This window comes from Ambystoma mexicanum, chromosome 6p (assembly GCF_040938575.1).
Source record: "Ambystoma mexicanum isolate Mex_15411 chromosome 6p, UKY_AmexF1_1, whole genome shotgun sequence".
In the NCBI taxonomy this organism is placed as follows: Eukaryota; Metazoa; Chordata; class Amphibia; order Caudata; family Ambystomatidae; genus Ambystoma; species Ambystoma mexicanum.
In genome coordinates, this window is record NC_090935.1 from 187,471,002 (window position 1) to 187,496,891 (window position 25,890).

Below are 25,890 nucleotides of genomic sequence, written 5' to 3' on the forward strand. Positions count from 1 at the left end.
AATCTAGAAAAAGAGTTCTAAAATCATATGAAGATATAGAAACAATAGCCAAACATGATCCCAACAGCCAAGACATTTTAAAAAACAATTTATTGGACACATACTACCCAAACAGACGTAATACTTTGGAAGACATGTGTCTATACCAAATAGCCCAAAACTACACATACAAAAATAATATGAAACCTGATGAAAAAAAGGTAAATATAGAGTGACAGACTGTGAAGGCAGCTTAGTTAAACTCACTAAACCAAATTTAATTAATCATATCAAATTGTCATTAAAGACTCCTCAACATAAAGAAGTATATTGCATGTCCCTGCTACAACTCTTCAAACCATGGAGAAAAGAAGAACAATTACTAGATAACTATGGCTCATATGAGGATACTTTCAAAGCAAATGAAAGCACTATAACTGATGTAAACTTTACACAGTACAAAACAATGTTGCACAATGAACAACAACTAGAAGAAGAACTCCAAGCCCAACTAGATAAGGATACTCCTGACATTAGTCAACCTTCTGTAACAGGAAGCCAAGAACCACTGGGAGAACCACTAATAACAAATGAGGCATTATTAGCTATGATAGAAATAGAAAACACCATGTGTCAGTATGAAGATAAGGAAGACTTAACTATACTACAATCAAAACTAAACAATGAGCAATGTAGCATTTTTCGGGAAGTAACAAAACAAATTGCACATGGTGTAAAACATGAAAATAAAGAATGTTCCTGCCATAATTATAAACCTATACTACTGTACGTCAGTGGTGAAGCTGGTTCTGGCAAACATTCCTAATCAAAATCATTAGTAAGTTCCTTCAACAATTGACAAACAGCAAACTGTCAGCTGTTGTCACTGCCCCCCCAGGTTTAGCTGCCTACAACATAGGTGGTGTTACATTACACCGATTACTACTATTACCAGTAGAACACCAGAACAAATTAGACTATTACAAACTTTCTGCAGAAGCTGCAATGGAATTACGCAGAGTATTGAAACAAATGAAAATGCTACTAATAGATGAAGTGAGCATGGTCTCCAACCTGATGTTAGCTTTGATTCACCTCAGATTACAAGAAGTACTCAAAACAGACTATGAAGAGCTCTTTGCAGGAAAACACATTATTGTTTTTGGAGATCTGCTTCAATTGACACCAGTAAAAGTGAACCTATTTTTAAAACATTAGGGCACAAACACTGTCGTAAAACTGTTGGCAGCATTGGAAATGTCAACCTTTTGCAACATTTCCAATACAGAGAATCAACAGAAAACATGTGCCAATCTGCAGATCTAACGTATGTCAACATTTTAAAAAGTTTGAGAGTTGGAATACTTTCTAAAGAAGCAGAATCAACATTGAAAACCCGGCACATTAATGCACTTTATGGCGATAATGCATGTGCTACAGATGTTATGGAACAATTAGCCCACAAAAATGTCAATTGTATGGCCTTTATGCCAACTCTTGCAAGATGTCTCAAATTCAATGAAATAATGTTAAGTAAAGAAATGCAACCAATAATGGAAATTAGCGCCACAGACAAACTAGATGTACATGGTATGACACTACCCATGTGTGACCAAGCCACAACAAGACTAAATAATTTAGAAAAATCAATCTCAAACACAGCAGGCTTAGAAAAGATGTTAACATTATCCTTAAATTGCAGAGTAATGCTTAAACGTAACCTTGACGTGGACCAAGGACTAGTTAATGGAGCACTGGGTACAGTTGTTGGCTTTCAAACATACCCACATGACAACAAAATTCAGTTTGTCAATATACTCTTTGACAAACTTTCAGAACTAAAACGGATAGGACGCTCAACAGCTAGATTCCTTCTCTTCAAAGATATGTATGTACGCAGAGAACAATTTTCTCTAACTCTTACATACGCAGTCACGTTCATAAATCACAAGGTCTTACCCTAGACAAAGCAATGATAGATATTGGTAACACAGTCTTTAAAGAAGGCATGAGCTAGGTAGCACTATCACGCTTACGTACACTTGACGGTCTATTTCTAATCAACTTTGATGCAAGTAAATGCTGATATTCCTTGCATTTTAGAATATAATAGACTTCGCTCACTATACACTCCGCATCTAAACACATATTCTGTTCCACAAAAACTAAAACGTTGTAAAAGAAAACTAAATCAAACAGAAATGCAACAGGACGTCACTGCAAATCCTCCAAAGAGAGTAAAAGAAACTAATACTTCATCAAGTACCACAAACAAAAAAGAATCAATTAGAGAAAGTTAACCAGGTACTTCTTTAAAGAAGGAAGACAAACTCCAAAAAAAGCAGTTAGATACAGAACTACCTGGACCATTTAAATTCTCAAATATAGTTGGTGTAAATTGCTATGCAAATGTAGCAATGAATATTCTATTTCAATTACCACCAATTGTTGACAACATTTACTTACACTTTAGAGAGCCATTATGTATGCAAATGTTAGTACTTCATAGAAACGCAAAAAACAATCCTGACAACACATATAGTGAATATGGAATATGGCAACAATTGGACTACTGTGCTGGAATGGTGAAATTCACTATAAACTCACAGGAAGATCCACAAGAATTTTTAATGTACTTACGACAAGTACTGGAAAACAAAAACATACCTATAAAGGAAATCTTCCAGATTTCATACATGTGGAAACATACATGCACTCTGTGCAACAATGTGACACAAGAAGAAATTCCCAATGAACACTTCATATATATATCAATACCAAATTGTGAATCCATTCCATTTCAGCAACTTGTACAAAATGCAAACCATGGTAGATTATGCTCTACCTGCAATTCAGATAATCGCTCCACGTTAGTAATACAAACACATAGTAAATACATAATACTAATGCTTCTACGTTACAATGCAGATGGTACCAAAAACAACTGCAAGCTGACTGGATTCACACATCACTTGATAAGAAAACCTTCACAACAATAGGTATAATCTACCACGCAGGAGCCACAAACAATTCAGGGCACTACACAGCATATATAAAAAAGAAATGTGGATGGTTTGAATGTAATGATAGTACCATTACTCTAAAGCAGAGATTACCAGCAAATCTTACAAACGCTTATTTGATGTTCTTAAAACCAAAATTTGATAAATAAACTGTATTTATACCTTTAAGTAAATTTATGTTAAAAAAATATAAACTGTTAGAATACTCCAAAAGCTATCTAACTGCTCAAAGATTCTACAACAACTAATCAGATAAATGAATACCACTAAATTAGACCAAAAAATACACAGTTAGAATATGCCAATTGGTATCTAACTGTCCCAAAATTTAACAATATCCAAATAGATAAATCAAAACCACTAAAATATATTGAAAAAATAGACAGTTAGAATACGCCAATAGGTATATAACTGCTCCAAAATTTTATAATATCAAAACAAATGAAAAATCTGTTACTGCTCCAAAAAAAATACAACAAATTCAAAGTATAAAGCATTAGCCAGAAACAACAAGTGAACACTGAAAACAAACAAACAAATAAACTGTAGCATAACAGAAAAAGGGTTTTTTTTTAATCCAACATGGATTTTTTTTTCTCCCACAGACCCAATGATTTTAGCAACAAATACAGAAACTGAGCAAATTGCACAGTACTCTGATTTGTACTCTACTAAATATGAGGGTCGAAAAAAAATAAAAGTATATTGCTTATACAATGTAATAAGTCATTACAAAATACTAATACTAACATGCTATTTTATTTTATCACAGAAATGAAGAAGAAAAACATGGACTCCCATTACTAGACCAAACAGTAAGTATACAATAATAAGGACAACTATAGCAGCATATCACATCCATAGTATCTAATACCTTTGTTCCTTATACATTTGTTTTTCACCCAAAGTTATAAGCAAATAAATGGCCATGCACCCAAGACTGTATGCCCTGGCAACAACCACCGCAGCATATCACATTCATAGAGTCAAATATTTCAACTATGATCTATGGGAAACTTTTAATGTCCGCGAACAATGTGAGTGTTCTTAGAACACTTTGAACTTGCCAGCGAACATTACGGACACCGTTTTCAGGACACCCCCTACAAACATTTCAGAACAACTCGATAGTTCTTAGAACACTTTCAACTTAACAACGAACAATACGCACAGCATCCTAAGGACACCCCCTACGAACATTCCAGGACACCGGGAGTGTTCTCAAAAACATCTTCAGAACACCCCCATTTTGTTTATTTGCGAACATTTCAGGACACCGCGGGTGTTCTTAGAACACATTCAACTTGACAGAGAACAATACGGACAGCGTCTTCAGGACACCCCCTACGAACACTCCCCGGACACCGCAAGTGTTCTTAGAAGCATCTTCAGAACACCACCATCTTGTTTATTTGCGAACATTTCAGGACACTGCAAGTGTTCTTAGGACACATCCAACTTGACAGAGAACCATACATTTGTTTTTCACCCAAAGTTATAAGCAAATATGAATGTGATATGGCACCCAAGACTCTATGCCCTGGCAACAACCACCGCAGCATATCACATCCATAGAGTCAAACATTTCAACTATGATCTATGGGAAACTTTTAATGTCCACGAACAATGTGAGTGTTCTTAGAACACTTTGAACTTGCCAGCGAACAATACGGACACCGTTTTCAGGGCACCCCCTACAAACATTTCAGAACAACGCGATAGTTCTTAGAACACTTTCAACTTAACAATGAACAATACGGACAGCGTCCTAAGGACACCCACTACGAACTTTCCAGGACACCGGGAGTGTTCTCAAAAATGTCTTCAGAACACCCCCATTTTGTTTATTTGCGAACATTTCAGAACACCTCGGGTGTTCTTAGAACACATTCAACTTGACAAAGAACAATATGGACAGCGTCCTCAGGACACCCCCTACGAACACTCCCCGGACACCGCAAGTGTTCTTAGAAGCATCTTCAGAACACCACCATCTTGTTTATTTGCGAACATTTCAGGACACTGCAAGTGTTCTTAGGACACATCCAACTTGACAGAGAACCATACATTTGTTTTTCACCCAAAGTTATAAGCAAATATGAATGTGATATGGCACCCAAGACTCTATGCCCTGGCAACAACCACCGCAGCATATCACATCCATAGAGTCAAACATTTCAACTATGATCTATGGGAAACTTTTAATGTCCACGAACAATGTGAGTGTTCTTAGAACACTTTGAACTTGCCAGCGAACAATACGGACACCGTTTTCAGGGCACCCCCTACAAACATTTCAGAACAACGCGATAGTTCTTAGAACACTTTCAACTTAACAATGAACAATACGGACAGCGTCCTAAGGACACCCACTACGAACTTTCCAGGACACCGGGAGTGTTCTCAAAAATGTCTTCAGAACACCCCCATTTTGTTTATTTGCGAACATTTCAGAACACCTCGGGTGTTCTTAGAACACATTCAACTTGACAGAGAACAATATGGACAGCGTCCTCAGGACACCCCCTACGAACACTCCCCGGACACCACGAGTGTTCGTAGAAGCGTCTTCAGAACACCACCATCTTGTTTATTTGCGAACATGTCAGGACACCGCGAGTGTTCTTAGGACACATTCAACTTGATAGAGAACCATACATTTGTTTTTCACCCAAAGTTATAAGCAAATATGAATGTGATATGCTGGGGTGGTTGTTGCCAGGGCATACAGTCTTGGGTGCATGGCCAAATGGCCATGCACCCAAGACTCTATGACCTGGCAACAACCACCCCAGCATATCACATCCATAGAGTCAAACATTTCAACTATGATCTATGGGAAACTTTTAATGTCCGCGAACAATGTGAGTGTTCTTAGAACACTTTGAACTTGCCAGCGGACAATACGGACACCGTTTTCAGGACACCCCCTATGAACATTTCAGAACAACGCGATGGTTCTTAGAACACTTTCAACTTAACAATGAACAATACCGACAGCGTCCTAAGGACACCCCCTACAAACATTCCAGGACACCGGGAGTGTTCTCAAAAACGTCTTCAGAACACACCCATTTAGTTTATTTGTGAACATTTCAGGACACCGCGGGTGTTCTTAGAACACATTCAACTTGACAGAGAACAATACGGACAGCGTCCTCAGGACACCCCCTACGAACACTCCCCGGACACCGCGAGTGTTCTTAGAAGCTTCTTCAGAACACCACCATCTTGTTTATTTGCGAACATTTCAGGATGCCGCAAGTGTTCTTAGGACACATTCAACTTGACAGAGAACAATACGGACAGCGTCCTCAGGACACCCCCTACGAACACTCCTCGGACACCGCAAGTGTTCTTAGAAGCGTCTTCAGAACACCACCATCTTGTTTATTAGCGAACATTTCAGGAAACCGCGAGTGTTCTTAGGACACATTCAACTTGACAGAGAACAATACGGACAGCGTCCTCAGAACCCACCCTACGAACACTCCCCGGACACCGCGAGTGTTCTTAGAAACGTCTTCAGAACACCCCCATTTTGTTTATTTGCGAACATTTCAGGACACCGCGGGTGTTCTTAGAACACATTCAACTTGACAGAGAACAATACGGACAGCGTCCTCAGGACACCCCCTACGAACATTCCAGGACACTGGGAGTGTTCTTAGAAGCGTCTTTAGAACACCACCAACTGGTATATTTGCGTACATTTCAGGACACCGCGAGTGTTCTTAGGACACATTCAACTTGACAGAGAACAATACGGACAGCGTCCTCAGGACACCCCCTACGAACACTCCCCGGACACCGCGAGTGTTCTTAGAAGCGTCTTGAGAACACCCCCATTTTGTTTATTTGCGAACATTTCAGGACACCGCGGGTGTTCTTAGAACACATTCAACTTGACAGAGAACAATACGGACAGCGTCCTCAGGACACCCCCTACGAACATTTCAGGACACCGGGAGTGTTCTTAGAAGCGTCTTCACAACACCACCATCTTGTTTATTTGTGAACATTTCAGGACACCGCAAGGGTTTTTAGGACACATTCAACTTGACAGAGAACAATACGGACAGCGTCCTCAGGACACCCCCTGCGAACACTCCCCGGACACCGCAAGTGTTCTTAGAAGCGTCTTCAGAACACCACCATCTTGTTTATTTGCGAACATTTCAGGAAACCGCGATTGTTCTTAGGACGCATTCAACTTGACAGAGAACAATACGGACAGTGTCCTCAGGATACCCCCTACAAACACTCCCAGGACACCGCGAGTGTTCTTAGAAGCGTCTTCAGAACACCCCCATTTTGTTTATTTGCAAACATTTCAGGACACCGCGGGTGTTCTTAGAACACATTCAACTTGACAGAGAACAATACGGACAGCGTCCTCAGGACACCCCCTACGAACATTCCAGGACACCGGGAGTGTTCTTAGAAGCGTCTTCAGAACACCACCATCTTGTTTATTTGCAAACATTTCAGGACACCGCGAGTGTTCTTAGGACACATTCAACTTGACAGAGAACAATACAGACAGCGTCCTCAGGACACCCCCTACGAACACTCCCCGGACACCGCGAGTGTTCTTAGAAGCGTCTTCAGAACACCCACATTTTGTTTATTTGTGAACATTTCAGGACACCGCTGGTGTTCTTAGAACACATTCAACTTGACAGAGAACAATACGGACAGCGTCCTCAGGACACCCCCTACGAACACTCCCCGGACACTGCGAGTGTTCTTTGAACAGTTTCACTTTGCTTGCGAACAAAACGGACATATATTGAGTCCTTAGTACACCCCCAGTCAGTTTATTTAGAACATTTCAGAACACCTGTGATGTCCGCAAACAAATCGAACACAAAAAGAACGTCTAACACATAAAAAACACAACTTTCATCCTATCTCATACACTGTCACCCTCCTCAAACACTCCTACACACCAACACACTCTACTAAATCCACATTTTGAACAAAGTTTCACTGCGCTGTCCGCGGACGTCCGCGAATCCAAGATGGCGGGCGCTACCGAAAAATCTGACGCGTTTCACGCTCCACGCCATCCAATCAGTGAACACGTTGCATGTCCGCGAACATCACGCAAAAAGATTGGACAATCAGGACACTGTCTGCGGAGCGAACAGGGAAGTGTGTCCGCGAACCGAACACATATATCACAATTTTTTTTTTACCTACTTTTTGGTCATTTTAAATAAAACTACTGGACGGATTTTCACCAAATTTGCAAAAGCACGCTTTCGGGACCAAGCCGCTGCTCCTGGTCCAAATTTGGTGGAAATCCGTCCAGCGGTTTGGGCTGTAGGCGCAAGCAACATTTTTTTCCCATTCAGTCTATGGGGAAAAAAAATGTTTTGGGACCCCCCATATAACTTTGTCCCCCCTCGACGAATCCTCACCAAACTTTGAAAAAAAATTCAGAGTGACCCAAATACTTTTTTTTGCAAAGTTTGGTGAGGATCCGTCCAGGGAGAGCGAAGTTATAAGCCACCCAAAAAGTGTTCTTCCTATGGAAATAGCAACTTAACCATAACTACATGGCCACTACCGTGGCCATGTAATATATATATATATATATATATATATATATATATATATATATATATATATATATATATATATATATATATATATATATATATTCAGTGAAAAAAACTTTGTTAAAGGGACGTTATGGTTAAGTTGCACTACTAAAAACCTATGAAATTCAGTGAAAAAACTTTGTTAAAGGGACGTTATGGTTCCAAGTAAAACCGAAAAACCCTTGAAATTCGCCAGTTATGGTAAGCTAAGCAACCATAACTCGCGCCACCACCGTGCACTGCTAAGACTAACACCCATGACATCAAAGATGACATCACAAATGTCATTGATGACATCACTGATGACATCACATGTCTGGCTCACTATTTTTTATTTTGCTGACATATCTAGGCCACATGGTTTTCTTCAGTAACAGTCAGAAACTAAGAATTTTATTTTATTTGTAGACATATCCTTCTAGTAGGTTCTTACAGTAATTCCCTTAGAATGCAGTCACATCATATGAAACATATACATATGGGAAAACACAAGCTTGAAAGACAGCAATCCTTTTTGTGCATAAAGATAATCACTAGACTTATGAGCACTTTCTGATAGTTCTGTTGTTTTTTTTTATGGCTGTATTTCCCTGTATATGGTCATATTTGTATACATTGTACTCACACTACTTTCCTTAGGGTCCAATCACATCAAGTGATACATATACATAGGTTAAATAGCAGCTTTGAAACAGAGCAATCATTTTTTTGCATGAATCTAATCAGTTAAGTTATGAATTGTTTCTGCTACTACTTGTGCTTTTTTGCTAACTTCACTTTCCATGTATATATCCATATTGGTATGTGTTCTTGTGTCTTTGTGTTTTGTCTATAGTAATGCAATTATGTAATACATGGGTTTTATTAGCTACATATTACATATTTCACAGTACACAAAAATCTATTAAGAAAACAATTATCATTTCATTATTCAACACATTAACATTACGAATATCATACCTTCATCTTGTACGCTGCACACAATGTTATGTTTCTGTATGAGTAGCTTAGTATACTAGATAGAACCCCATAATAGGATGCTATTTATATCAATGCATCGCTCAATGCACTTATTAGGGTACATTTCTTGCAATGATTCTTGACACTTTTTTCGCAACATAATAAGAATCCCTTCTACACATATTTCATGAGAAGTACATACACATGTGATGTCATCAGTGATGTCATCAATGACATTTGTGATGTCATCTTTGATGTCCTGGGTGTTAGTCTTAGCAGTGCACGGTGGTGGCGCGAGTTATGGTTGCTTAGCTTACCATAACTGCCGAATTTCAAGGGTTTTTCGGTTTTACTTGGAACCATAACGTCCCTTTAACAAAGTTTTTTCACTGAATTTCATAGGTTTTTAGTAGCGCAATTTAACCATAATGTCCCTTTAACAAAGTTTTTTTCACTGAATTTCATAGGTTTTTAGTAGCGCAACTTAACCATAACGTCCCTTTAACAAAGTTTTTTCACTGAATTTCATAGTTTTTTAGTAGCACAACTTAACAATAATGACTTTGACTTTATATACATGTCATATGGAACTGACTAGATCTCTTCTTATGAACTTGATGTCCGTGAACTTATTTAATGTTCGCGGACATGTTCGGAGAACAGTACCACTACCTAAAAACTGTGGGGGGGGAGGGTGGTGGGGTATGTTTGATTGTTATATCATAATATAGGTACATTTAACAAATTCAAAAAGCAGCACACAAACACATTATATATAATAATACATAAGAAATGTAACCCATATATGTAACACACTAACCATTAATTTAAATACAATATTTTCTGAAATGGAATATACCACAAGAAGATAAATTGGCTTCCAACATAATTACCTCACAGACACAACAGAACTGAGAACAAGACCAGACCCACTGAATACATAGGACTTATCTTACCAGAAATAGTAAGTGTACTTCATTTTACTCATATATTTATAAACTTTCTGTATTAGATTAAAAAATATATTATCTTTTTTTTTTTCTCTCAGAAATGTCTAGTACTCTGGAATGGCTAGAGGACAATTTCCCACATGAAGAAATGTCACAAGATAGTGAACACTTTATAATATAAACCATTTATTTATTATTTTTTTTATATGCATTTAACATATATATTATTTTTTTGTACAGAGCATACCAAACTAGAAAAAACTTCAGAAAACCCTGTTATGGATAACAGTCTTCACAATATAGAAGAAAAAATGGATGTATTGTTGGCTAATTTTAATAATTTCAAAACTTTTGTAGAAAATCATTTTAAACCAAAAACCTCGTACCATTGCCCCACATGTACTTGTCCCTCCTCACCATATCCCAGTCAATTATCCACAAACCCTCTCCATAATCCAAAACGTTTTGATGAGACTTCCATTCCTTTTTCACCTAATACCAATCATGTTGAAACCCCAAATTCTCCTGTTTTTGTTTCTGTTTCTGCCTCACCTTCTCTGTCATAAATTATTAATATATGTTAAATAAAGTTTAATTTTTATATTGCATTGTGAATAGTTTCCGTTTTTTTTTAAAAAAAAACAATAAAAGTGCCCGCGGACAGTGCAAGTGTTCTGAAATGTTCGTACATAAACGAAAATGGAGGTGTCCTGAAGAACACCACACCTGTTCGTACTGTTCGCTAGCAAGTTGAAACTGTTCTAAGAACACACGTGGTGTCGTGAAATGTTCGTAAAGAAACAAAAATTAAAGTGTTCTAAAGAACACTATATCAGTCTGTAATGTTCGCTATCAACTTAAAACTGTCCTAAGAACACAATTGGTGTCCTGAAATGTTCGTAAATAAACGAAAATGAGGTGTCCTGAACAACAGTACAACTGTTCGTAGTGTTCGCTAGCAACATGAAACTGTACTAAGAACACACGCGGTGTCCTGAATTGTTCGTAAACAAACAAAAATTAAAGTGTCCCTAAGAACACTATACCTGTCCGGTACTGTTCGCTAGCAAATTCAAACTGTTCTAAGAACGCTATTGGTGTCCTGAAATATTCGTACGTAAACGAAAATGGAGGTGTCCTGAAGAACACTATACCTGTTTGTAGTGTTCGCTACCCAATTGAAACTGTTCTAAGAACACAATTGGTGTCCTGAAATGTTTGTACATGAACGAAATTACACGTGTCCTGAAGAACACTATATCTGTCCTTACTGTTCGCTACCAAGTTTAAACTGTTCTAAAGAACACACGCGGTGTCCTGAAATGTTCGTTTCACGTGTGACGCACTTTTAATTACTTCAGAACCCGAACAGTGTCCGTAGGACATCAATGCGCATGCGCTAACCAATCTCCGTGCACTTGGTGTCCTGCGGACAGGCACTTCCTTCGCGGACTAGTTCGCGAACGGATCATAGGCACGCGCCCACGCTCATCGTGTGTCCTGAAATGCGGACACTGTTCGTGTCCCCGAACAATTTAAAAGTACATTTTCAGTTAATCCATAATATTTTTCAATAAAATCTCACCATGGCACAAGTCCCACATAACAATCTTGAGTTTCTATATACCTTTTGAAACTTTCCAATCCTTTTTTTGTGTTCGATCTGTCCGCAGACAGTGCGCATGTCCGCGAACAGCGCACAAGCACCCCTATAAAAGACCACGCCCAAGAGCTTATTCCCATTGTGTTTCTGGCTATTCTTCAGAACACAGTGATTTTTGCTGCCACCTGCAGACTACACCATCATCGAGATGGCATCCTCGGCTGCTGAACTGCCACTTGGTGCTGCACCTGCTTCAGCACCACCCCCACCCCCTCCACCACCACCACCTCCCCAAGGGCCTGAAGAGGGGAACAGGAGTGAGGATGCGGAGGAGGAAGAAGAGGATGATGAGAATGAGGTAGAGGAAAACTCTACTACCCGCACTAGGCGTGAGTCTTGGGTGTGGCAGTTATTTACCATTCATGGTAATGTTCCTAAGGCTCGTGCAAACCGTGTTACCTGCAATGAGTGCAAAATGATACTCAGTCGCGGGAAGCACGGTAAGTACAGCTTTGGGACCACTACTATGAAGCGACACCTGAGGTCATTTCACTCTGGGGCTATTCGCAGGGTTGTACCTTGCAAAGAACGTAGCAGGTTGATTTCCTCTACTTCATCCTCTGTTTCTGATCCTGTCACCACAAGGACCACCTCTGTGGGACAGCGTCTTCCTCAAGCTGCCTCACAGACCATACAGAATGCTGATGACCCTTACCTTTCGAGGGTCACAGTTGTATGTATGTACTGTGACACAGTACTCTGCAGGGGGGAGCGACTTCGGAGTGCTTTTGAGACTATCGTCTCAGAGCACGAGAAGACCTGCTCACTACCCAAATAAAACCCACTCTACATCTTCCTCTCTCAGCTCGCCCTTTCTTATCCCTGTGGTTGGTGTCCCCCCTTTACCCTCCTTTACCCTCCTCTCCTAGTGTGTCGTGTCTGGAAAACCAAAAAAAAATACAAAATTACAAAAATCAAAAAAAAATAAGGCTCTTTTCTGAATCTGATTGCCAGCATAAGTAAGATGGACTCCATCTCTGCGAAAAATGTATGTACTACGAAACATAATATTTTCATTGTGAAAAGAAGACATGCCAAAATCTCTTAGAAAGCCACAAACAGCCTTATTAACATTGCGCCTTGCTTTTTCCATTTGTGGACCAAATGAAGAAGAACAAAGCCACATTTGTCTCTGCGCAATCCGTAAAAATATCACTTGAGAATTAGGAAACATGTCCATAACCTTCCTCAGTCCTTCCTTCATAGCAAATTGCAAAAAAAATCCAGTCACATGCCCTAAACTGTTCCCTCCACAATGAATTACAATTATGTCTGGATGTTGCTCTGTCTCCAAAGTAGCACAGAGAGGTAGCAAATCCAACCACTTCATTCCACGTACTCCATGCCAGTGTACTTCCACATGTGGGAATCCAAGATCTACAGCTACTCCACAGCTTTCTGCATGCACCTTCAACCAAAGTATCCACGAATCTCCTAAAATCCAAACAATCTGTTTTCTGAAACATACAGCCATAGCTATATTTTGTTATCTCAGCAAAAAGAGTATCTCAGAAAATCTCTCCTGGCACAACACACCCACCAAACTTTCCTGACCAATCCCTTTCAGTGCTTATTCTCATTTGCATGACTTCTGAACCCAAAAATCCCCGGATGTAACTCCCGATGTCCGGGAACTACCGCCATGTCCGCGGACATATCGTAACATGAACAGCCCTTCTACCATTTCCACTACACTCTCTCTGCCATTCCCTCATTGGATGTACCTCAGAAATCACATGACCATGCACCAATCACATTCAAGACCTCTACATCTAACTGCATCATCATAGATCAGCACTGCAAATGTACTCTGAATCTCTCTGAGTACAAGTGTCATATCATTGGCAAGCAGCATCTACCTGAAATACTGCACAAGTCTTCAAGATTTCTACTTGCAGCTCCATGCATATCCATATGCATGAACACAAACTTCAGGTATGCATATTTTCTGTATAGTAGATGAACACATTTTCAAACAGACTTTTACCTTGTAAAATCTGTAAAATGAATTTACTGTACTTTTTTCAATTTCCTAAAATCAACTATCACTTATAAACCTTTATACTATTTACTTTCTTTATACACACACACTCAAATCATGTTAAACTAACATGTTTTAAATGAAATATATAGACTACATATATTCAAACAAAATTGCATGCAAACACAATCTATGTTTAAACCTTTATAAAAATACTTTTACAATTTCATATTTTTTGTTTTTATTTATTTATTTACTTAATTACTTTAAATTAGACATGCCATTGAGGCGCTATTACCTAGAACAGTTTACTTACAGAAATAGTGGTATTCACTAATATATTATAAATTTCACAAGACATAGTAAAGATATTTTTTTTTGCTACAGTTAGTCATTCAGTACAATTTGTTCATTAAGAACATATCATATGTACTGAACTGATGCAATGTATCTTATGTAAATAAATTAGTTTAATGGTTTTAAAGAAGGCACTGAGGATTTCAATTAAAAAAATCAATATCTAAATTAAAAACAGTGTTATATACAAACAAAGTTACTAATTTGAAGCTTTTACAATTGCAGTGAATATCAGTTTCCTGAAAAGAAGCAGCCGAATTCGAAGAAGAAAGACAAACTAAGAAGTTACCTGTTAATTTAAAAAAAGTAAGTAAAATATCATCATAATATTTGTATTATTAATCAAATATACTATAACATTAATACGAGCTATTTCGGTTTCTAAAAATAGAGATTTTGTACCATTTTGTCCAAATAATTTCCATGTCTTAAACAGCGATTTACAGACAGAATGGCCCACAAATTTCTATTTTTGGACACACAAATTACCCAACTGAACCACTACAATGTTCATATTATAGAACAAACAACTGTTTCAATTGTATACATTAGATTTACTATTTTTACTTTTCCACACCACTAGCTTACTTTTTTTTGTCATCTGAACCCGAGTTTAGTAACACATAAATTGAAGAATACCTATCCCTACTAGTTTTAGTTCCCAATGCACAATCACACACCATTACATACATCGTTATCATCTTACTCAAACACTCATGCACACAGCACACATACATTCCAGAACACCCCAACCCATATCTTCTTTATTTTTTCAACAGACCCTAAAGAATGCCTACCAAATGTCAAGTCCGTAGAAAGCAACGCAAAAGTAGAGCAAATGAAAATAAAGGTGTCCAACATAAGCATCCATCTCTAGCAGAATTTGTAAAAAAAGTTGAAACAAAACAGCTAATACAATCATTTAGTGAAACACAAGAAGTTTCAAGTACAACAACTTCGCTTCCTCTATCAAAATGTAAAACAAACCAAAAAACAATTAACAGAAAATCAGCTATCAGTACAGATAAAACTACTTCTTCAAATTTTAATATAGTGCAAAGTAAGCCTACCAAGAAAAGTATTTTAGCCAAAATATACCGTCACAAAGTCCTTCAAAATCTTATAAAAACAGGAGAGAAATCAGGTTCAAAGCTTAAAACCTATCGTAGGAAATGAATCTTAGAAGCATTGATGGACAGTGCAATTCTTCTCAAAAGAAATTAGTAAGCATACCAAGAAAAGTATTTTAGCCAAAATATACCGTCACAAAGTCCTTCAAAATCTTATAAAAACAGGAGAGAAATCAGGTTCAAAGCTTAAAACCTATCGTAGGAAATGAATCTTAGAAGCATTGATGGACAGTGCAATTCTTCTCAAAAGAAATTTATTTATTTTACTGTTAAACAAAATGAAACCACTAACAAAACTAATAACTAAATTACAAAAAAGACTTCTCAATAAGCGAAATATCAACAGAAAGAACTTCTTAAGTATCAGCGGAGGTGAATGGAATCACACTACAAGCACAGAACCATATTTTAATGAAGAAGCGTACAAACAAAAGCAAACAAATACAATTGCCATACATAGCATTGGTCGAGGTTATGAAAAAGTGAATAATACCATAATGGAACAAGAAGTACTTCTTACAAAAATATGCCCTGAAAACTTAGAATTACCCCTCCATTCAACTGAATCAGAACGTCTAGTGTACAAATGGCCATGCACGTCAATGTGTAACATTCCCAAACAATGTTTCAAATCTTTACGCCAATTCCTCAATAAATATGTAAAGAGCAAAGACAAAATCAAAATTAAATTACTGCAAAATATAGATACCTGTCCAGTGCGCAAGTACACAGGACTACAAGGACATTCATTGGCCTGCATTACAGGACCTACTTGTAAAACCACTTTCCATGATATCAAAAGGTTATCAACACATCATTCAACTATAAGAAATCTAGTCTATAAACTGTACCATGCTAAAAGTCCTGCTTTAGCACTAGCAAAGTTAAATAACAACTTTCTACATGGTACAGCAAAAGACCTACTTGAAGAAATTGACTATATCCAGAACAAATATTTTGGAAGTGAAAGCCATTTACAGAATGAAATAGCTTTAAACCAATTAAGCAACAATTCTACACATGGCAACCTTTTGCTAAACACATACAAAAAAGAAATACTAAAATTTAAAAGTACATCAGCTGAAGTACCAAACCATGTATGTATATGTTGCCGTAGAATTTTTTATAAAAGTAACACAAAAACTGTGGACCTATCATACAAAATAGAAGACAATGAAGATTCTAAATGGTTTGAATTAGCTCTCTACCTTGTAGCAGAAAACAAATATGAAATAACTGAGCCCTTAATACTTTGCAGTTATTGCACTACAAAACTTGACAACAACCAAACTCCTTCATGTTCTATCACAAATAATTTGGAATTATACCCACTACCAAAACCTCTACAACAACTTAATTTATATGAGAGCATCATAATTCAAACAGTACACCCATTTCAAGCAATAATACGCCTTCAACCAAAAACAGCAAAATTACCTCCCACTGAATCGGTAAAAGCCATTTGTGGAAAAGTAGTTTATTTATCATTAAATCTAAAAGAAAATGTGCATGCTCTAGGAGTGCAACGTCCAATGCAGCAATCTTTAATTATATTAGTAAATGGAGTACCTACAAAAGACAAAAAAATATGGCAACAGCTGGTAGATTTATATAAAGTTAGACAAGCCTTCCAATATCTTAAAGAGAATAATGAATATTACAAAGAAATTAATATTGAAGAAAACTTGAAAGATACAACTGAAATAATTCAAGAAACACAAGAAGCTGGTCAATTTGAGCTACTAGATCCTACTACACTATCAAATACTTTAGACCATTATACAATTCATCCTTTGCACTGTAATGACACCGTACAAGATGTACTGGAAAATTACCAAATGCGTCAAACAAAAGGAACGCCAATCAGTATATGGGAAAAAAGTATAGAAGCACGTGCTTTTCCTCTACTCTTTCCTACTGGCAAAGGAGGAAGGTATGATGATAGACCTATTCAAATATCAGCTTCAGAATACCGCTCATTACAGATGTATTTTGAAGATCCCAGATTTAGACAAAATGTGGAATACATATTCCACCTACTCTTTGAAAGTGAACTAGCAACTTTATATTACGGAGTTGCACATATATTAAAATCAGGATCACACTTATTATTAGAGAAAGTGCAATAAAAGGATGAGGTTTTACAATCAAATATTACAAATCTATTAGCAAATATGCGTGGTACTAAAGAGTACTGGTTTCGATGTCATGGAGATGTACGTTGTATGATCAGAAACCTTGGTGCACCCACTTAGTTTGTTACATTAAGTTGTGCATAATATGCAAGGGAAGATTTACATGATTTCCTACGCATATCAAATAAAAACAAAACAAACATAGATATTCTAACACCTGGAGAACTTTGTTCTTTGGATCCTGTTAATGTTTCAAGATATTTTCACCATCCCTTATTGCTATGCTACATTTTATTTGTAATAAATCTGTTCCTCCCATTGGAGAAGTGCAACACTTCTTTTGGAGAAAAGAATACCAAGCCAGAGGAGCACCACATATCCACATGCTTTTATGGATTAAAGGTGCTCCTAAATTTGGTCAAGACAGTGATGCCACTGTTTTACAGTTTATTGAAAAATATGTCACTTGTGAAATTCCATCAGAAGCCACAAATGGTGATCTTCATGCACAAATTTTACAATTTCAAAGACACAAATGTGGAAAATATTGTCGTCGCAAATACAAAAACAAAGGCAAATACTACACCAAATGCCGATTTGGTTTCCCTAGACCAGTTACAATTACAGGTCAAGTAAACAACCTCATGTCTTCAGTTAGACATAGTGTTAAAGGTAAGTCACCTAAAAATACATATTACATAAAAAGAAAAGAAGAAGAAAAATATATCAATGATTATAATGCAATCATTGCCCACTTATGGAATGCAAACATAGATGTGCAGTACATTGCAGACAATTCTACTGCAGTTGCACGATATGTCACAGCATACTTAACTAAAGCAGAAAAGACAGAGCTCCAAGACCTCTGGAATGACCTGTCATCAGATAAAACAGTATCTCAGAAATTATACAGCTTGGGCATAAAAATGCTCACCCATAGAGAATGAGGATCTTATGAAGCAGCTGATTGTTTAACTGGTACTTCATTGTATGGTAAATCTGAAAATATAGTATGGCTAAGTCTTGGTCCAGCTAAATCTAGAAAAAGATTTCTAAAATCATATGAAGATATAGAAACACTAGCCAAACATGATCCCAACAGCCAAGACATTTTAAAAAACAATTTATTGGACACACACTACCCAAACAGAAGTAAATAGCCCAAAACTACACATACAAAAATAATATGAAACCTGATGAAAAAAAGGTAAATATAGAGTCACAGACTGTGAAGGCAGCTTAGTTAAACTCACTAAACCAAATTTAATTAATCATATCAAATTGTCATTGAAGACTCCTCAACATAAAGAAGTATATTACATCTCCCTGCTACAACTCTTCAAACCATGGAGAAAAGAAGAACAATTACTAGATAACTATGACTCATATGAGGATGCTTTCAAAGCAAATGAAAGCACTATAACTAATATAAACTTTACACAGTACAAAATAATGTTGTACAATGAACAGCAACATGAAGAAGAACTCCAAGCCCAACTAGATAAGGACTCCTGACAGTAGTCATCCTTCTGTAACAGGAAGCCAAGAACCACTGGGAGAACCACTAATAACAAATGAGGCAGAATTAGCTATGATAGAAGTAGAAAACACCATGTGTCAGTATGAAGATAAGGAAGACTTAACTATACTACAATCAAAACTAAACAATGAGCAAAGTAGCATTTTTCAAGAAGTAACAAAACAAATTGCACATGGTGTAAAACATGAAAATAAAGAATGTTCCTGCCATAATTATAAACCTATACTACTCTACGTCAGTGGTGAAGCTGGTTCTGGCAAAACATTCCTAATCAAAATCATCAGTAAGTTCCTTCAACAATTGACAAACAACGAACTGTCAGCTGTTGTCACTGCCCCCACAGGTTTAGCTGTCTACAACATAGGTGGTGTTGCATTACACCGATTACTACTATTACCAGTAGAACACCAGAACAAATTAGACTATTACAAATTTCTGCAGAAGCTGCAATGGAATTACGCAGAGTATTGAAACAAATGAAAATGCTACTAATAGATGAAGTGAGCATGGTCTCCAACCTGATGTTAGCTTTGATTCACCTCAGATTACAAGAAGTACTCAAAACAGACTATGAAGAGCTCTTTGCAGGAAAACACATTATTGTTTTTGGAGATCTGCTTCAATTGACACCAGTAAAAGGTGAACCTATTTTTAAAACATTAGGACACAAACTCTGCCGTAAAACTGTTGGCAGCATTGGAAATGTCAACCTTTGGCAACATTTCCAATACAGAGAATTAACAGAAAACATGTGCCAATCTGCAGATCTAACTTATGCCAACATTTTAAAAAGTTTGAGAGTTGGTATACTTTCTAAAGAAGCGGAAGCAACATTGAAAACCCAGCACATTAATGCACTTTATGGCGATAATGCATTTGCTACAGATGTTATGGAACAATTAGCCCACAAAAATTTCAATTGTATGGCCTTAATGCCAACTCTTGCAAGCTGTTTCAAATTCAATGAAATCATGCTAAGTAAAGAAATGCAACCAATAATGGAAATTAGCGCCACAGATAAACTAGATGTACATGGCATGACACTACCCATGTGTGACCAAGCCACAACAAAACTAAATAATTTAGAAAAATCAATCTCAAACACAGCAGGCTTAGAAAAGATGTTAAAATTATCCTTAAATTGCAGAGTAATGCTTAAACATAACCTTGACGTGGACCAAGGACTAGTTAATGGAGCACTGGGTACAGTTGTTGGCTTTCAAACATACCCACGTGACAACAAAATTCAGTTTGTCAATATACTCTTTGACAAACTTTCAGAAGTAAAACTGATAGGACGCTCAACAGCTAGATTCCTTCTCTTCAAAGATATGTATGTATGCAGCGAACAATTTTCTCTAACTCTTGCATACGCATTCACGATTCATAAATCACAAGGTCTTACCCTAGACAAAGCAATGATAGATATTGGTAACACAGTCTTTAAAGAAGGCATGAGCTACGTAGCACTATCACGCTTACGTACACTTGGCGGTCTATTTCTAATCAACTTTGATGCAAGTAAAGTAAACGCTGATATTCCTTGCATTTTAGAATATAATAGACTTCGCTCACTATACACTCCCCATCTAAACACATATTCTGTTCCACAAAAACTAAAACGTTGTAAAAGAAAACTAAATCAAACAGAAATGCAACAGGACGTCACTGCAAATCCTCCAAAGAGCATAAAAGAAAGTAATACTTCATCAAGTACCACAAATAAAAAAGAATCAATTAGAGAAAGTAAACCAGGTACTTCTTTAAAGAAGGAAGACAAACTCCAAAAAAAGCAGTTAGATACAGAACTACCTGGACCATTTAAATTCTCAAATATAGTTGGTGTAAGTTGCTATGCAAATGTAGCAATAAATATTCTATTTCAATTACCACCAATTGTTGACAACATTTACTTACACTTTAGAGACCCATTGTGTATGCAAATGTTAGTACTTCACAGAAACGCAAAAAACAATCCTGACAACACATATAGTGTTTATGGAATAAGGCAACAATTGGACTACTGTGCTGGAATGGTGAGATTCACTATAAACTCACAGGAAGATCCACAAGATTTTTTAATGTACTTACTACAAGTACTGGAAAACAAAAACATACCTATAAAGGTATTCTTTCCAGATTTCATACATGTGGAAACATACATGCACTCGGTGCAACAATGTGACTCAAGGAGAAATCCCCAATGAACGCTTCATATATATATCAATACCAAATTGTGAATCCATTCCATTTCAGCAACTTGTACAAAATGCAAACCATGGTAGATTATGCTCTACCTGCAGTTCAGATAATCGCTCCACGTTAGTAATACAAACACATAGTAAATACGTAATACTAATGCTTCTACGTTACAATGCAGATGGTACCAAAAACAACTGCAAGCTGACTGGATTCACACATAGTCAAATATCACTTGGTAAGAAAACCTTCACAACAATAGGTATAATCTACCACGCAGGCGCCACAACCAATTCAGGGCACTACACTGCATACATAAAAAAGAAATGTGGATGGTTTGAATGTAATGATAGTACCATTACTCTAAAGCAGAGATTACCAGCAAATCTTACAAACGCTTATTTGATGTTCTTAAAACCAAAAATGTATAAATAAACTGTATTTGAACCTTTAAGTAAATTTGTGTTACAAAAATATAAACTGTTAGAATACTCCAAAAGCTATCTAACTGCTCAAAGATTCTACAACAACTAATCAGATAAATGAATACCACTAAATTAGACCAAAAAATACACAGTTAGAATACGCCAATTGGTATCTAACTGTCCCAAAATTATAAATGTGTGTTAAAATAATATAAACTGTTAGAATACTCCAAAAGCTATCTAACAGCTCAAAGAGTCTACAACAACTAATCAGATAAATGAATACCACTAAATTAGGCCAAAAAATATACAGTTAGAATACGCCAATTGGTATCTAACTGTCCCAAAATTTAACAATATCCAAATAGGTAAATCAAAACCACTAAAATATATTTCAAAAATAGACAGTTAGAATATGCCAATTGGTATCTAACTGCTCCAAAATTTTATAATATCAAAACAATTGAAGAATCTGTTACTGCTCCAAAAAAATACAACAAAGCAAAGTATAAAACATTAGCCAGAAACAACAAGTGAACACTGAAAACAAACAAACAAATAAACTGTAGCATAACAGAAAAAGGGTTTTTTTTTAATCCAACATGGATTTTTTTTTCTCCCACAGGCCCAATGATTTTAGCAACAAATACAGAAACTGAGCAAATTGCACAGTACTCTGATTTGTACTCTACTAAATATGAGGGTCGAAAAAAAATAAAAGTATATTGCTTATACAATGTAATAAGTCATTACAAAATACTAATACTAACATGCTATTTTCTTTTATCACAGAAATGAAGAAGAAAAACATGGACTCCCATTACTAGACCAAACAGTAAGTATACAATAATAAGGACAACCATAGCAGCATATCACATCCATAGTATCTAATACCTTTGTTCCTTATACATTTGTTTTTCACCCAAAGTTATAAGCAAATATGAATGTGATATGCTGCGGTGGTTGTTGCCAGGGCATAGAGTCTTGGGTGCAATAGTTCTTACAACACTTTCAACTTAACAACGAACAATACGGACAGCGTCCTAAGGACACCCCCTACGAACATTCCAGGACATCGGGAGTGTTCTTAGAAGCATCTTCAGAACACCACCATCTTGTTTATTTGCGAACATTTCAGGAAACCGCGAGTGTTCTTAGGACACATTCAACTTGACAAAGAACAATACGGACAGCGTCCTCAGGACACCCCCTACGAACACTCACCGGACACCGGGAGTGTTCTTAGAAGCGTCTTCAGAACACCACAATCTTGTTTATTTGCGAACATTTCAGGACACCGCGAGTGTTCTTAGGACACATTCAACTTGACAAAGAACAATACAGACAGCGTCCTCAGGACACCCCCTACGAACACTCCCCGGACACTGCGAGTGTTCTTAGAAGCGTCTTCAGAACACCCCCATTTTGTTTATTTGCGAATATTTCAGGACACCGCGAGTATTCTTAGGACACATTCAACTTGACAGAGAACAATATGGACAGCGTCCTCAGGACACCACCTACGAACACTCCCCGGACACCGCGAGTGTTCTTAGAAGCGTCTTCAGAACACCCCCATTTTGTTTATTTGCCAACATTTCAGGACACCGCGCGTGTTCTTAGACCACATTCAACTTGACAGAGAACAATATCCCCGGACACCACGAGTGTTCTTAGAACAGTTTCACTTTGCTTTGCGAACAAAACGGACACATATTGACTCCTTAGAACACCCCCTAGTCAGTTTATTTAGAACATTTCAGAACACCCGTGATGTCCGCAAACAAATCGAACACAAAAAGAACGTCTAACACATAAAAAACACAACTTTCATCCTATCTCACACACTACCACCCTCCCCAAACAATCCTACACACCAACACACTCTACAAAATATGAACAAAGTTTCACCGCGCTGTCCGGGGACGTCCGCGAATCCAATATGGCGGGCACTACTGAAAAATCTGACGCGCTTCACGCTCCACGCCGTCCAATCAGCGAACACTTTGCATGTCCACGAACATCACGCAAGACGATTGGCCAATCAGGACACTTTCCGTGGAGCGAACATGGAAGTATATCCACAAACCGAACACAGATATCACTAATTTTTTTTTACCTACTTTTTGGTCATTTTAAAAAAAACTACTTGACGAATTTTCACCAATTTGGTGGAAATCCATCCAGCGGTTTGGGCTGTATGCGCGAGCAAAATTTTTTTCCCATTCACTCTATGGAGAGTGAGTATAATGTATACAAATATGAGCATATAGAGGGGAGGTAGAGTAATAAAAATAAAACTATGACAAAGTGCTGATAACCATAATGATTATCTTCATGCACAGAAAGGATTGCTCTCTTTCAAGCCTGTATCTTCCGCTATGTACATGTTTCATATGATGTGACAGGACCCCAAGTCTACAAATATAGTACCTTTTCAATTTTTACTTCCTGACTGTTACTGAAGAAAACTATGTGGCTTCGATATGTCAGTAAAGGATAAAAAGGAAGAGCCAGCCATGTGATGTCATCAGTTATGTCATCAATGACATTTGTGATGTCATCTTTGATGTCCTGGGTGTTAGTGTTAGCAGTGCACGGTGGCGCGAGTTATGGTTGCTTATGTTACCATAACTGGCGAATTTCAAGGGTTTTTCGGTTTTACTTGGAACCATAACATCCCTTTAACAAAGTTTTTTCATGGAATTTCATAGGTTTTTAGTAGCACAACTTAACCATAATATCCCTGACATATAACATAGAACATACTAACCCCCTCGTAGTGATTTTCATGTCCACGGACTACCGCCATGTCCGCGGACACATCGAAAATCTGAGCGTGGTGAATGTAAATTTAAATAGTGTGCCCCATTTCCCCTTTGAAGTTGGCTCTGAAAAGAGAAGTTTTTTTTTTTTACAGATGCTTGACAGGCACCTGTTATTTTATATTTTTTTTCTTGTTTTTTTTTCTTACTTTACTCCTAAAATCTTCACATAACCTTCTCCAAAGCAACCCTTACATTCCAAAATAGAAAGGCATTTCCGGTAAAAGATAAAGAAATGCCATCTTCTTTAAAATTAACAGCATTACTGGCATCAATATTCTCATTGTTACAGAAGAACATACCAGCACTAAGCATGAAGGCACACATGCCTCGGTTGATGACACACCTAGCAATGTTTTGCTGAGGACAAAAAACTGAACTATTGTCCCATATTGCCCTAGGTAGTAATCCAGATAAAATTACTTTCGCATTTGGAAGGATCTTCATTACGGCTTGAACCAAGCGTTCCAAATCAGCCAACAAAGTAGGGGCACTGACGTTGCCCAAATGGAAAGCACCATAGTGCAAAACTACCACATGCGGACTGTTCATTGTGGCCATATCTGCACAAACTTGTACAATTCCCTGTACATTGCAATCAGGCACAGTGCTCCACACCACCTCCACTCCTTTCACATCAAAGTTCTTTGCAACATGCCTGCATTCAGCGTACTGCTGTAAACCATGCACACACATATATCCGAGCACCAACACCCTGACTTTCTCCACTTCTGCCATCTTCACCACACACAGTCTCTTTCAACACAAATCCACAACCTCGACATCTGATTGGCTGATCCGTACAGTCTTCTTTCCATGTTGGATTTCCTGGAAAAACCCGGATTTACCACGCCCTGTCCACGAACAGCCGTGGTGTCCGTGGACGGCATCCACTTTACTCTCTGTATCATTCCCTCATTGCATACAGCTAAGCAATCACACAATACGAATAACGTCCTCAGAACATCCCCATTTTGTGAATTTTCAAACATTTCAGGACAATTATCATTTCATTATTCAACATATTAACATTACAAATATTATACTTTTATCTTGTACTCTGCACACAATGCTATCTTTCTCCATTAGTAGCTCAGTATACTACATAGAATCC